This window comes from Festucalex cinctus, chromosome 19 (genome assembly GCF_051991245.1).
Source record: "Festucalex cinctus isolate MCC-2025b chromosome 19, RoL_Fcin_1.0, whole genome shotgun sequence".
NCBI classification, from domain to species: Eukaryota; Metazoa; Chordata; class Actinopteri; order Syngnathiformes; family Syngnathidae; genus Festucalex; species Festucalex cinctus.
Genome location: NC_135429.1, coordinates 5,960,998 through 5,976,112, shown reverse-complemented (window position 1 = coordinate 5,976,112; position 15,115 = coordinate 5,960,998).

The following is a 15,115-nucleotide window of genomic DNA, read 5'->3' as shown; positions in this document are numbered from 1 at the left end:
AACGCCTTACTATACATGGTCGTTTTTTTAACAAAATAAAAAACGCCTTACTATACATGGTCGGTTTTTTTTAGGGGCAAAAAAAACGCCTTACTATACATGGTCGTTTTTTTAATCAAAAAACGCCTTACTATACATGGTCGTTTTTTTAATCAAATAAAAAACGCCTTACTATACATGGTCGTTTTTTTTAGGGGCAAAAAAAACGCCTTACTATATATGTTTTTTTTTTTTAGGGGCAAAAAAAACGCCTTACTGTACATGGCCATTTTTTTAGGGGCAAAAAAACCCCACCTTACTATACATGGTCGTTTTTTTAGGGGCAAAAAAAACGCCTTACTATACATGGTCGTTAAAAAAAAAAAAAAAAAAAAAAAACGCCTTACTATACATTTTTTTTTTTAACAAAATAGAAAACGCCTTACTATACATGGTCGTTTTTTTTTAACAAAATAAAAAATGCCTTACTATACATGGTCATTTTTTTAGGGGCAAAAAAAACGCCTTACTCTACAGTGTCATTTTTTTTAGGGGCAAAAAAAAATGCCTTACTATACATGGTCGTTTTTTTAATCAAATAAAAAAACGCCTTACTATACATGGTCGTTTTTTTAATCGAATAAAAAACGCCTTACTATAAATGGTCGTTTTTTTAGGGGCAAAAAATACGCCTTACTATACATGGTCGTTTAAAAAAAACAAAAAAACGCCTTGCTATACATGGTCGTTTTTTTAATCAAATAAAAAACGGCTTACTAAACATGGTCGTTTTTTTTTAACAAAATAAAAAATGCCTTTCTATACCTGGTCGTTTTTTTTTTACAAAAAAAACACCTTACGATACATGGTCGTTTTTTTAATCAAATAAAAAACGCCTTACGACACATGGTCATTTTTTTAGGGGCAAAAAAAAAGCCTTACTATACATGGTCGTTTTTTTAATCAAATAAAAAACGCCTTACTATACATGGACGTTTTTTTAATCGAATAAAAAACGGCTTACTATACATGGGCGTTTTTTTAGGGGCAAAAAATACGCCTTACTATACATGGTCGTTTAAAAAAAACAAAAAAACGCCTTGCTATACATGGTCGTTTTTTTAGGTGCAAAAAAAAACGCCTTACTATACATGGTCGGTTTTTTTTTTAATCAAATAAAAAACGCCTTACTATACATGGTCGTTTTTTTAGGGGCAAAAAAACGCCTTACTATACACGGTTGTTTTTTTAATCAAATAAAAAACGGCTTACTAAACATGGTCGTTTTTTTAGGGGCAAAAAAACGCCTTACTATACACGGTTGTTTTTTTAATCAAAAAACGCCTTACTATACATGGTCGTTTTTTTAAGGGCAAAAAAAACGGCTTACTATACATGGTCGTTTTTTTTAACAAAATAAAAAACGCCTTACTATACATGGTCGTTTTTTTTAATCAAATAAAAAACGGCTTACTAAACATGGTCGTTTTTTTAGGGGCAAAAAAACGCCTTACTATACACGGTTGTTTTTTTAATCAAAAAACGCCTTACTATACATGGTCGTTTTTTTAAGGGCAAAAAAAACGGCTTACTATACATGGTCGTTTTTTTAATCAAATAAAAAACGCCTTACTATACATGGTCGTTTTTTTTAACAAAATAAAAAACGCCTTACTATACATGGTCGTTTTTTTAGGGGCAAAAAAAAACGCCTTACTATACATGGTCGTTTTTTTAGGGGCAAAAAAAACGCCTTACTATACATGGTCGTTTTTTTAATCAAATAAAAAACGCCTTACTATACATGGACGTTTTTTTAATCGAATAAAAAACGGCTTACTATACATGGTCGTTTAAAAAAAAAAAAAAAAAACGCCTTGCTATACATGGTCGTTTTTTTTAACAAAAAAAATGCCTTACTATACATGGTCGTTTTTTTTTTTTTAACAAAATTAAAAACGCCTTACTATACATTGCCATTTTTTTAGGGGCAAAAAAAACCTCCTTACTATCCATGGTCGTTTTTTTAGGGGCAAAAAAACCGCCTTACTATACATGGTCGTTTAAAAAAAAAAAAAACGCCTTACTATACATGGTCGTTTTTTTTTAACAAAATAAAAAACGCCTTACTATACATGGTCGTTTTTTTAGGTGCAAAAAAAACGCCTTACTATACATGGTCGTTTTTTTAGGGGCAAAAAAAAATGCCTTACTATACATGGTCGTTTTTTTAATCAAATAAAAAACGCCTTACTATACATGGTCGTTTTTTTAATCAAATAAAAAACGCCTTACTATAAAAAAAAAACATTGTTTTTTTAACAAAATAAAAAACGCCTTACTATACATGGTCGTTTTTTTAATCGAATAAAAAACGCCTTACTATAAATGGTCGTTTTTTTAGGGGCAAAAAATACGCCTTACTATACATGGTCGTTTAAAAAAAACAAAAAAACGCCTTGCTATACATGGTCGTTTTTTTAATCAAATAAAAAACGCCTTACGACACATGGTCATTTTTTTAGGGGCAAAAAAAAAGCCTTACTATACATGGTCGTTTTTTTAATCAAATAAAAAACGCCTTACTATACATGGACGTTTTTTTAATCGAATAAAAAACGGCTTACTATACATGGGCGTTTTTTTAGGGGCAAAAAATACGCCTTACTATACATGGTCGTTTAAAAAAAACAAAAAAACGCCTTGCTATACATGGTCGTTTTTTTAGGTGCAAAAAAAAACGCCTTACTATACATGGTCGGTTTTTTTTTTAATCAAATAAAAAACGCCTTACTATACATGGTCGTTTTTTTAGGGGCAAAAAAACGCCTTACTATACACGGTTGTTTTTTTAATCAAATAAAAAACGGCTTACTAAACATGGTCGTTTTTTTAGGGGCAAAAAAACGCCTTACTATACACGGTTGTTTTTTTAATCAAAAAACGCCTTACTATACATGGTCGTTTTTTTAAGGGCAAAAAAAACGGCTTACCCTACATGGTCGTTTTTTTTAACAAAATAAAAAACGCCTTACTATACATGGTCGTTTTTTTAATCAAATAAAAAACGCCTTACTATACATGGTCGTTTTTTTTAACAAAATAAAAAACGCCTTACTATACATGGTCGTTTTTTTAGGGGCAAAAAAAACGCCTTACTATACATGGTCGTTTTTTTAGGGGCAAAAAAACCCGCCTTACTATACATGGTCGGGTTTTTTTTAACAAAATAAAAAACGACTTACTATACATGGTCGTTTTTATAGGTGCAAAAAAAAACGCCTTACTATACATGGTCGTTTTTTTAATCAAATAAAAAACGCCTTACTATAAAAAAAACCATGGTTGTTTTTTTAACAAAATAAAAAACGCCTTACTATACATGGTCGTTTTTTTAGGGGCATAAAAAAAATGCCTTACTATACATGGCCATTTTTTTAGGGGCAAAAAAACGCCTTACTATACACGGTTGTTTTTTTAATCAAAAAACGCCTTACTATACATGGTCGTTTTTTTAAGGGCAAAAAAAACGGCTTACTATACATGGTCGTTTTTTTTAACAAAATAAAAAACGCCTTACTATACATGGTCGTTTTTTTTTAATCAAATAAAAAACGGCTTACTAAACATGGTCGTTTTTTTAGGGGCAAAAAAACGCCTTACTATACACGGTTGTTTTTTTAATCAAAAAACGCCTTACTATACATGGTCGTTTTTTTAATCGAATAAAAAACGCCTTACTATACATGGTCGTTTTTTTTTAACAAAATAAAAAATGCCTTACTATACATTGCCGTTTTTTTAGGGGCAAAAAAAAACCGCCTTACTATACATGGTCGTTTTTTTAGGGGCAAAAAAAACCGCCTTACTATACATGGTCGGGTTTTTTTTTAACAAAATAAAAAACGACTTACTATACATGGTCGTTTTTTTAGGTGCAAAGAAAAACGCCTTACTATACATGGTCGTTTTTTTAATCAAATAAAAAACGCCTTACTATAAAAAAAACCATGGTTGTTTTTTTAACAAAATAAAAAATGCCTCACTATACACGGTCGTTTTTTTAATCAAATAAAAAACGCCTTACTATGCATGGTCGTTTTTTTAATCGAATAAAAAACGCCTTACTATACATTGCCGTTTTTTTAGGGGCAAAAAAAAAACGCCTTACTATACATGGTCGTTTTTTTAGGGGCAAAAAAAAACGCCTTACTATACATGGTCGTTTTTTTAATCAAATAAAAAACGCCTTACTATAAAAAAAACCATGGTTGTTTTTTTTAACAAAATAAAAAACGCCTTACTATACATGGTCGTTTTTTTAGGGGCATAAAAAAAATGCCTTACTATACATGGCCATTTTTTTAGGGGCAAAAAAAACCTCCTTACTATCCATGGTCGTTTTTTTAGGGGCAAAAAAACGCCTTACTATACACGGTTGTTTTTTTAATCAAAAAACGCCTTACTATACATGGTCGTTTTTTTTTAATCAAATAAAAAACGGCTTACTAAACATGGTCGTTTTTTTAGGGGCAAAAAAACGCCTTACTATACACGGTTGTTTTTTTAATCAAAAAACGCCTTACTATACATGGTCGTTTTTTTAAGGGCAAAAAAAACGGCTTACCCTACATGGTCGTTTTTTTTTAACAAAATAAAAAACGCCTTACTATACATGGTCGTTTTTTTAATCAAATAAAAAACGCCTTACTATACATGGTCGTTTTTTTTAACAAAATAAAAAAACGCCTTACTATACATGGTCGTTTTTTTAGGGGCAAAAAAAACGCCTTACTATACATGGTCGTTTTTTTAGGGGCAAAAAAAACGCCTTACTATACATGGTCGTTTTTTTTAACAAAATAAAAAACGCCTTACTATACATGGTCGTTTTTTTAATCAAATAAAAAACGCCTTACTATACATGGTCGTTTTTTTTAACAAAATAAAAAACGCCTTACTATACATGGTTGTTTTTTTAGGGGCAAAAAAAACGCCTTACTATACATGGTCGTTTTTTTAGGGGCAAAAAAAACGCCTTACTATACACGGTTGTTTTTTTAATCAAAAAACGCCTTACTATACATGGTCGTTTTTTTAGGGGCAAAAAAAAATGCCTTACTATACATGGTCGTTTTTTTTTTAACAAAATAAAAAACGCCTTACTATACATTGCCATTTTTTTAGGGGCAAAAAAAAAACGCCTTACTATACATGGTCGTTTTTTTAGGGGCAAAAAAAACGCCTTACTATACACGGTTGTTTTTTTAATCAAAAAACGCCTTACTATACATGGTCGTTTTTTTAGGGGCAAAAAAAAATGCCTTACTATACATGGTCGTTTTTTTTTTAACAAAATAAAAAACGCCTTACTATACATTGCCATTTTTTTAGGGGCAAAAAAAAAACGCCTTACTATACATGGTCGTTTTTTTTTTAACAAAATAAAAAACGCCTTACTATACATGGTCGTTTTTTTAGGGGCAAAAAAACGCCTTACTATACACGGTTGTTTTTTTAATCAAAAAACGCCTTACTATACATGGTCGTTTTTTTTAACAAAATAAAAAACGCCTTACTATACATGGTCGTTTTTTTAATCAAATAAAAAACGCCTTACTATACATGGTCGTTTTTTTAGGGGCAAAAAAAATGCCTTACTATACATGGTCGTTTTTTTAGGGGCAAAAAAAACGCCTTACTATACATGGTTGTTTAAATAAAAAAAAATTAAAAAAAGTATGTGGGTTCAAATACAGGCATATCCCTTCCAGAACAGCGCCTACTTATGTCTTGAAGAACTTGCCTTCAGGCCAGGTAAAAGAAACGGCAAAAGCGCACGTGGTCCTGGTACCATCACTCCTAACGTGGCCTGGTGGTCAAGTCTTTGGGCTGGAGTACTTAAATATGTGGGTTCAAGTCCCTTACAGAATAGTGCCCCCTCATGCTTATGTCTTGAAGAATGGGACTTTAGGCCAGGTGAAAGATAAGACAAAAACCCATGTAGTCCTGGTAATGTCACTCTTAATGTGGCCTGGTGGATAAGGCATTAGACTGGAGTCCTTCAGTATGCAGGTTCAAATCCAGGTGCATCCCTTATGGAACAGTGACTGCTTATGTCTTGAAGACCGTCACCTTTCAGGCCAGGTAAAAGACAAAAGCACACGTGGTCCTGGTTCCTTCACTTCTCATGTGGCCTGTTGGATAAGGCGTTGGACTGGAGTACTTCAGTATGTGGGTTCAAATCCTGGCACTTCCCTTACAGAATAGCGCCCCCTCATGCTTATGTCTTGAAGAACTTGACTTCGGGCCAGGTAAAAGAAAAGACAAAAACCCATGTAGTCCTGATACTGTCACTGCTAAAGTGGCCTGGTGGATAAGGTGTTGGACTGGAGTACTTCAGTATGTGGGTTCAAATCCTGGCACATGCCTTATAGAATAGCGCCCCCTTCATGCTTATGTATTGAAGAACTTCACTTCAGTCCAGGTAAAAGAAAAGACAAAAACCCATGTAGTCCTGATACTGTCACTCCTAAAGTGGCCTGGTGGATAAGGCGTTGGACTGGAGTACTTCAGTATGTGGGTTCAAATCCTGGCACATGCCTTACAGAATAGCGCCCCCTCATGCTTATGTCTTGAAGAGCTTGACTTCAGTCCAGGTAAAAGAAAAGACAAAAACCCACGTAGTCCAGATGCTGTCACTCCTAAAGTGGCCTGGTGGATAAGGTGTTGGACTGGAGTACTTGAGTATGTGGGTTCAAATCCAGGTGCATCCATTATGGAACAGTCACTGCTTATGTCTTGAAGAACTGCAACTTTCAGGCCAGGTAAAAGACAAAAGCACACGTGGTCACAGTACCTTCACTTCTAATGTGGCCTGGTGGATAAGGCATTGGACTGGAGTACTTCAGTATGTGGGTTCAAGGCCAGGCACATTCCCTACAGAATAGCGCCCCCTCATCCTTATGTCTTGAATAACTTGACTTCGGGCCAGGTAAAAGAAAAGACAAAAACCCACGTAGTCCTGTTGCTGTCACTCCTAAGGTGGCCTGGTGGATAAGGCATTGGACTGGAGTACTTCAGTATGTGGGTTCAAAGCCTGGCACAAGCCTTACAGAATAGCGCCCCCTCATGCTTATGTCTTTAAGAACTTGACTTCGGGCCAGGTAAAAGAAAAGACAAAGACCCACGTAGTCCTGATGTTGTCACTCCTAAAGTGGCCTGGTGGATAAGGTGTTGGACTGGAGTACTTCAGTATGTGGGTTCAAATCCTGGCATATGCCTTATAGAATAGCGCCCCCTTCATGCTTATGTCTTGAAGAACTTGTCCTCAGTCCAGGTAAAACAAAAGACAAAAACGCACGTGGCCCAGGCACCTTTGCTCCTACCGTGGCCTTGTGGATAAGGCATTGAACTGGAGTCCTAAAGTACCTGGGTTCAAATCCAGACACATCCAAGTGAGCACAGGCTCAGAGTGACAGGGGGAGGGAGGTAGCGGGGAAGGAGGATAGGATAGGACAGGTAGCAGGGAGGATAGGACAGAGGGAGGTAGTGGGGAGATAGGATAGGGTGGGGAGGATGGGACAGGTAGCAGAGAGGACAGGGGGAGGGAGGTAGGTAGGTAGGTAGGTAGTCGGGAGGGAGGATAGGACAGGTAGCAAGGAGGATAGGAGAGGTAGCGGGGGGGCAGGCTAGGACAGGGAGAGGTAGCGGGGGGGGAGGCTAGGACAGGGAGAGGTAGCGTCGGGGAGGCTAGGACAGGGAGGGGTAATGGGGGGGAGTCTAGGACAGGGAGGGGTAACGGGGGGGAGGTTAGGACAGGGAGAGGTAGCTGGGGGGAGGTTAGGACAGGGAGAGGTAGCGGGGGGGAGGCTAGGATAGGGAGAGGTAGCGGGGGGAGGCTAGGACAGGGAGAGGTAGCGGGGGGAGGCTAGGACAGGGAGAGGTAGCGGGGGGGAGGCTAGGATAGGGAGAGGTAGCGGGGGGAGGCTAGGACAGGGAGAGGTAGCGGGGGGAGGCTAGGACAGGGAGAGGTAGCGGGGGGGAGGCTAGGACAGGGAGAGGTAGCGGGGGGGAGGCTAGGACAGGGAGAGGTAGCGGGGGGAGGCTAGGACAGGGAGAGGTAGCGGGGGGAGGCTAGGACAGGGAGAGGTAGCGGGGGGAGGCTAGGACAGGGAGAGGTAGCGGGGGGAGGCTAGGACAGGGAGAGGTAGAGGGGCGGAGGCTAGGACAGGGAGAGGTAGCGGGGGGCAGGCTAGGGCAGGAGAGGTAGCGGGGGGGGGCAGGCTAGGACAGGGAGAGGTAGTGGGGGACAGGGAGAGGTAGTGAGATCTCCTTGCTGCATCACCCCTTATTATTGGCCAAAAGAAACTGTTTTTTTTTGTTGAAAATTTGTTGGTCAATAGTAAAGGGTGATACAGCAAACCTCTACCCCCGCTACCTCTCCCTGTCCTAGCCTCCCCCCCGCTACCTCTCCCTGTCCTAGCATCCCCCCCGCTACCTCTCCCTGTCCCTGTCCCTGTCCCTGTCCTAGCATCCCCCCCTCTACCTCTCCCTGTCCTAGCCTCCGCCCCTCTACCTCTCCCTGTCCTAGCCTCCGCCCGCTACCTCTCCCTGTCCCTGTCCCTGTCCCTGTCCTAGCCTCCCCCCCTCTACCTCTCCCAGCCTCCGCCCCTCTACCTCTCCCTGTCCCTGTCCTAACCTCCCCTCGCTACCTCTCCCTGTCCTAGCCTCCGCCCCTCTACCTCTCCCTGTCCTAGCCTCCGCCCCTCTACCTCTCCCTGTCCTAGCCTCCCCCCCGCTACCTCTCCCTGTCCTAGCATCCCCCCCGCTACCTCTCCCTGTCCTAGCATCCCCCCCGCTACCTCTCCCTGTCCCTGTCCTAGCATCCCCACCGCTACCTCTCCCTGTCCTAGCATCCCCCCCGCTACCTCTCCCTGTCCTAGCATCCCCCCCGCTACCTCTCCCTGTCCCTGTCCCTGTCCTAGCCTCCCCCCCGCTACCTCTCCCTGTCCTAGCATCCCCCCCGCTACCTCTCCCTGTCCTAGCCTCCCCCCCGCTACCTCTCCCTGTCCTAGCCTCCCCCCCGCTACCTCTCCCTGTCCCTGTCCCTGTCCTAGCCTCCCCCCCGCTACCCCTCCCTGTCCTAGCCTCCCCCCCGCTACCCCTCCCTGTCCTAGCCTCCCCCCCGCTACCCCTCCCTGTCCTAGCCTCCACCCGCTACCTCTCCCTGTCCTAGCCTCCACCCGCTACCTCTCCCTGTCCTAGCATCCCCCCCCCGCTACCTCTCCCTGTCCTAGCCTCCCCCCTGCTACCTCTCCCTGTCCTAGCCTGCCCCCCCGCTACCTCTCCTATCCTCCTTGCTACCTGTCCTATCCTCCCTCCCGACTACCTACCTACCTACCAACCTCCCTCCCCCTGTCCTCTCTGCTACCTGTCCCATCCTCCCCACCCTATCCTACCTCCCCACGTCCTATCCTCCCCGCTACCTGTCCTATCCTCCTTCCCCGCTACCTCCCTCCCCCTGTCACTCTGAGCCTGTGCTCACTTGGATGTGTCTGGATTTGAACCCAGGTACTTCAGGACTCCAGTTCAATGCCTTATCCACAAGGCCACGGTAGGAGCAAAGGTGCCTGGGCCACGTGCGTTTTTGTCTTTTGTTTTACCTGGACTGAGAACAAGTTCTTCAAGACATAAGCATGAAGGGGGCGCTATTCTATAAGGCATGTGCCAGGATTTGAACCCACATACTGAAGTACTCCAGTCCAACACCTTATCCACCAGGCCACTTTAGGAGTGACAACATCAGGACTACGTGGGTTTTTGTCTTTTCTTTTACCTGGCCCGAAGTCAAGTTCTTAAAGACATAAGCATGAGGGGGCGCTATTCTGTAAGGCTTGTGCCAGGATTTGAACCCACATACTGAAGTACTCCAGTCCAATGCCTTATCCACCAGGCCACCTTAAGAGTGACAGCAACAGGACTACGTGGGTTTTTGTCTTTTCTTTTACCTGGCCCGAAGTCAAGTTCTTCAAGAGATGAGGGGGCGCTATTCTGTTGGGAATGTGCCTGGCCTTCAACCCACATACTGAAGTACTCCAGTCCAATGCCTTATCCACCAGGCCACATTAGAAGTGAAGGTACTGGGACCACGTGTGCTTTTGTCTTTTACCTGGCCTGAAAGTTGCAGTTCTTCAAGACATAAGCAGTGACTGTTCCATAATGGATGCACCTGGATTTGAACCCACATACTCAAGTACTCCAGTCCAACGCCTTATCCACCAGTCCACTTTAGGAGTGACAGCATCTGGACTACGTGGGTTTTTGTCTTTTCTTTTACCTGGACTGAAGTCAAGCTCTTCAAGACATAAGCATGAAGGGGGCGCTATTCTATAAGGCATGAGCCAGGATTTGAACCCAGATACTGAAGTACTCCAGTCCAACGCCTTATCCACCAGGCCACTTTAGGAGTGACGGAAACAGGACTACGTGGGTTTTTGTCTTTTCTTTTACCTAGCCCAAAGTCAAGTTCTTCAAGACACAAGCATGAGGGGGCGCTATTCTGTAAGGCATGTGCCAGGATTTGAACCCACATACTGAAGTACTCCAGTCCAACTCCTTATCCACCAGGCCACTTTAGGAGTGACAGTATCAGGACTACATGGGTTTTTGTCTTTTGTTTTACCTGGACTGAAGTGAAGTTCTTCAAGACATAAGCATGAAGGGGGCGCTATTCTATAAGGCATGTGCCAGGATTTGAACCCACATACTGAAGTACTCGAGTCCAACACCTTATCCACCAGGCCACTTTAGGAGTGACAGTATCAGGACTACATGGGTTTTTGTCTTTTCTTTTACCTGGCCCGAAGTCAAGTTCTTCAAGACATAAGCATGAGGGGGCGCTATTCTGTAAGGGAAGTGCCAGGATTTGAACCCACATACTGAAGTACTCCAGTCCAACGCCTTATCCAACAGGCCACATGAGAAGTGAAGGAACCAGGACCACGTGTGCTTTTGTCTTTTACCTGGCCTGAAAGGTGACGGTCTTCAAGACATAAGCAGTCACTGTTCCATAAGGGATGCACCTGGATTTGAACCTGCATACTGAAGGACTCCAGTCTAATGCCTTATCCACCAGGCCACATTAAGAGTGACATTACCAGGACTACATGGGTTTTTGTCTTATCTTTCACCTGGCCTAAAGTCCCATTCTTCAAGACATAAGCATGAGGGGGCACTATTCTGTAAGGGACTTGAACCCACATATTTAAGTACTCCAGCCCAAAGACTTGACCACCAGGCCACGTTAGGAGTGATGGTACCAGGACCACGTGCGCTTTTGCCGTTTCTTTTACCTGGCCTGAAGGCAAGTTCTTCAAGACATAAGTAGGCGCTGTTCTGGAAGGGATATGCCTGTATTTGAACCCACATACTTTTTTTTATTTTTTTTTATTTAAACAACCATGTATAGTAAGGCGTTTTTTTTGCCCCTAAAAAAACGACCATGTATAGTAAGGCATTTTTTTTGCCCCTAAAAAAACGACCATGTATAGTAAGGCGTTTTTTATTTTGTTAAAAAAAAAACGACCATATATAGTAAGCCGTTTTTTTTTTTGCCCCTAAAAAAATGGCAATGTATCGTAAGGCATTTTTTATTTTGTTAAAAAAAACGACCATGTATAGTAAGGCGTGTTTTTTTTGCCCCTAAAAAAACGACCATGTATAGTAAGGCGGTTTTTTTTGCCCCTAAAAAAACGACCATGTATAGTAAGGCGTTTTTTATTTTGTTAAAAAAAACGACCATGTATAGTAAGGCGTTTTTTATTTGATTAAAAAAACGACCATGTATAGTAAGGCGTTTTTTATTTTGTTAAAAAAAACGACCATGTATAGTAAGGCGTTTTTTGATTAAAAAAACAACCGTGTATAGTAAGGCGTTTTTTTGCCCCTAAAAAAACGGCCATGTTTAGTAAGCCGTTTTTTATTTGATTAAAAAAAACGACCATGTATAGTAAGGCGTTTTTTATTTTGTTAAAAAAAACACGACCATGTATAGTAAGGCGTTTTTATTTTGTTAAAAAAAAAACGACCATGTATCGTAAGGCATTTTTTATTTTGTTAAAAAAAACGACCATGTATAGTAAGGCGTTTTTTTTTGCCCCTAAAAAAATGACCATGTATAGTAAGGCATTTTTTTTTTGTCCCTAAAAAAACGACCATGTATAGTAAGGCGTTTTTTATTTTGTTAAAAAAACAATGTTTTTTTTTTATAGTAAGGCGTTTTTTATTTGATTAAAAAAACGACCATGTATAGTAAGGCGTTTTTTATTTGATTAAAAAAACGACCATGTATAGTAAGGCATTTTTTTTTGCCCCTAAAAAAACGACCATGTATAGTAAGGCGTTTTTTTTGCACCTAAAAAAACGACCATGTATAGTAAGGCGTTTTTTATTTTGTTAAAAAAACGACCATGTATAGTAAGGCGTTTTTTATTTTGTTAAAAAAAAACGACCATGTATAGTAAGGCGTTTTTTTTTTTTTTAAACGACCATGTATAGTAAGGCGGTTTTTTTGCCCCTAAAAAAACGACCATGGATAGTAAGGAGGTTTTTTTTGCCCCTAAAAAAATGGCAATGTATAGTAAGGCGTTTTTAATTTTGTTAAAAAAAAAAAAACGACCATGTATAGTAAGGCATTTTTTTTGTTAAAAAAAACGACCATGTATAGCAAGGCGTTTTTTTTTTTTTTTTTTTAAACGACCATGTATAGTAAGCCGTTTTTTATTCGATTAAAAAAACGTCCATGTATAGTAAGGCGTTTTTTATTTGATTAAAAAAACGACCATGTATAGTAAGGCGTTTTTTTTGCCCCTAAAAAAACGACCATGTATAGTAAGGCGTTTTTTTTTGCCCCTAAAAAAACGACCATGTATAGTAAGGCGTTTTTTATTTTGTTAAAAAAAACGACCATGTATAGTAAGGCGTTTTTTATTTGATTAAAAAAACGACCATGTATAGTAAGCCGTTTTTTTTGCCCTTAAAAAAACGACCATGTATAGTAAGGCGTTTTTTGATTAAAAAAACAACCGTGTATAGTAAGGCGTTTTTTTGCCCCTAAAAAAACGACCATGTTTAGTAAGCCGTTTTTTATTTGATTAAAAAAAACGACCATGTATAGTAAGGCGTTTTTTATTTTGTTAAAAAAAACGACCATGTATAGTAAGCCGTTTTTTTTGCCCTTAAAAAAACGACCATGTATAGTAAGGCGTTTTTTGATTAAAAAAACAACCGTGTATAGTAAGGCGTTTTTTTGCCCCTAAAAAAACGACCATGTTTAGTAAGCCGTTTTTTATTTGATTAAAAAAACAACCGTGTATAGTAAGGCGTTTTTTTGCCCCTAAAAAAACGACCATGTATAGTAAGGCGTTTTTTATTTGATTAAAAAAAAAACCGACCATGTATAGTAAGGCGTTTTTTTTTTGCACCTAAAAAAACGACCATGTATAGCAAGGCGTTTTTTTGTTTTTTTTAAACGACCATGTATAGTAAGGCGTATTTTTTGCCCCTAAAAAAACGCCCATGTATAGTAAGCCGTTTTTTATTCGATTAAAAAAACGTCCATGTATAGTAAGGCGTTTTTTATTTGATTAAAAAAACGACCATGTATAGTAAGGCTTTTTTTTTGCCCCTAAAAAAATGACCATGTGTCGTAAGGCGTTTTTTATTTGATTAAAAAAACGACCATGTATCGTAAGGTGTTTTTTTTGTAAAAAAAAAACGACCAGGTATAGAAAGGCATTTTTTATTTTGTTAAAAAAAAACGACCATGTTTAGTAAGCCGTTTTTTATTTGATTAAAAAAACGACCATGTATAGCAAGGCGTTTTTTTGTTTTTTTTAAACGACCATGTATAGTAAGGCGTATTTTTTGCCCCTAAAAAAACGACCATTTATAGTAAGGCGTTTTTTATTCGATTAAAAAAACGACCATGTATAGTAAGGCGTTTTTTATTTTGTTAAAAAAACAATGTTTTTTTTTTATAGTAAGGCGTTTTTTATTTGATTAAAAAAACGACCATGTATAGTAAGGCGTTTTTTATTTGATTAAAAAAACGACCATGTATAGTAAGGCATTTTTTTTTGCCCCTAAAAAAACGACCATGTATAGTAAGGCGTTTTTTTTGCACCTAAAAAAACGACCATGTATAGTAAGGCGTTTTTTATTTTGTTAAAAAAAAACGACCATGTATAGTAAGGCGTTTTTTTTTTTTTTAAACGACCATGTATAGTAAGGCGGTTTTTTTGCCCCTAAAAAAACGACCATGGATAGTAAGGAGGTTTTTTTTGCCCCTAAAAAAATGGCAATGTATAGTAAGGCGTTTTTAATTTTGTTAAAAAAAAAAAAACGACCATGTATAGTAAGGCATTTTTTTTGTTAAAAAAAACGACCATGTATAGCAAGGCGTTTTTTTTTTTTTTTTTTAAACGACCATGTATAGTAAGCCGTTTTTTATTCGATTAAAAAAACGTCCATGTATAGTAAGGCGTTTTTTATTTGATTAAAAAAACGACCATGTATAGTAAGGCGTTTTTTTTGCCCCTAAAAAAACGACCATGTATAGTAAGGCGTTTTTTTTTGCCCCTAAAAAAACGACCATGTATAGTAAGGCGTTTTTTATTTTGTTAAAAAAAACGACCATGTATAGTAAGGCGTTTTTTATTTGATTAAAAAAACGACCATGTATAGTAAGCCGTTTTTTTTGCCCTTAAAAAAACGACCATGTATAGTAAGGCGTTTTTTGATTAAAAAAACAACCGTGTATAGTAAGGCGTTTTTTTGCCCCTAAAAAAACGACCATGTTTAGTAAGCCGTTTTTTATTTGATTAAAAAAAACGACCATGTATAGTAAGGCGTTTTTTATTTTGTTAAAAAAAACGACCATGTATAGTAAGCCGTTTTTTTTGCCCTTAAAAAAACGACCATGTATAGTAAGGCGTTTTTTGATTAAAAAAACAACCGTGTATAGTAAGGCGTTTTTTTGCCCCTAAAAAAACGACCATGTTTAGTAAGCCGTTTTTTATTTGATTAAAAAAACAACCGTGTATAGTAAGGCGTTTTTTTGCCCCTAAAAAAACGA